General features: G+C 40.1%; 1 non-coding gene across 1 annotated transcript; it reads left to right on the forward strand.

Annotated features, from left to right (window-relative positions):
• The first annotated feature begins 444 nt into the window (after positions 1-444).
• TRNAD-GUC lies at positions 445-518 on the forward strand. Its single transcript has one exon. It is a non-coding gene; the product is annotated as a tRNA-Asp (tRNA).
• The last annotated feature ends 658 nt before the right edge of the window (positions 519-1,176 follow it).

Genomic DNA, 1,176 nt, shown 5'->3' on the forward strand with positions numbered 1-1,176 from the left:
GGACATCTCTCAGGAGGCAGCGGGGATTCGCCTTCCCCTGTCTGTGGGTAGGGTACTACGAAAGGAAGTGGATCATGGATTATGAATAAGCTTGGAATGGATTCTTCCCGGGTCGATGCGAGAGCGGTTAATGGGGACGGACTGTAAATTCGTTGGCAATATGTCTACGCTGGCTGGTTCAAATCAAGCTCGGCCCAATACACTAATTCACGTATCCCACCATAAAATGAGATAACCCATTTGTCCTTGGAAATGCTTGATATGAAAGAATGAATAAAAAACACTCTTAATCCATGCTCCTCTCACTAAAGTCAATGTCTCTGCGCATATCAATCTATTCCTCGCGTCTCTGTCTGGTAAAGCCAATTCTTCGAATCACAAATCTACATAGAAAGGTTTGAAGGAAATGAAATCACCAACATATGTTGTACACTTGATTTCCCCGGGATTGTAGTTCAATTGGTCAGAGCACCGCCCTGTCAAGGCGGAAGCTGCGGGTTCGAGCCCCGTCAGTCCCGATGGATCCAAATCCAATAAGAACTAATATGGAAATTTCCATTTCTTCAACGAGTAGTGATGGGAGAAAGCCATATGTGCCATATGTTAATTACCGCATATGGGTAGCATCATATTCCGGAAAAGAAAGAATACCGTACTGGGTCTAGTTGATTACACCACATTTAATGGAATCGAGTACTATACGTTTCCGGGAAGCACATACACAAAGGGAATTTATTTGGACGATACACAAAAAGGAAGGAGTTTCGAACCTACCTACTTTTCCTTGAATGAATTTCGCTGCTATTGTTTGCTTTGAGTTTGTTTATAAACAGAGGGTAAAGAAAGGTAGTCTGATGATGAGACTGAACCAGATAATTGCATTGGACAAGAAAGAGGGCAGTAGATTATAGAAAAGAAAGAATGCAACAAAGACGAAAGAAACTCAAAGTACAGAAATTCTTTCTTGCATCTCAGGCATTTTGTTTGAATTCGGTATGGATAAAAGATCTTCCTATCAAAACGGAAACAAAGAGATTATTGAAGTCGTCTCTATTCTAGCATTTATATTGCTACTGCACTGTTCGTTCATTATAGTTCCTACCGCTTACTTAATAATAGACGTAAAGAGAGTCAAAGTGATTAATTTGAATTAATCTTGACTTTCTTTGTTCTTAT

The sequence above is a fragment of the Cucurbita pepo genome, chromosome LG01 (genome assembly GCF_002806865.2).
Source record: "Cucurbita pepo subsp. pepo cultivar mu-cu-16 chromosome LG01, ASM280686v2, whole genome shotgun sequence".
NCBI classification, from domain to species: Eukaryota; Viridiplantae; Streptophyta; class Magnoliopsida; order Cucurbitales; family Cucurbitaceae; genus Cucurbita; species Cucurbita pepo.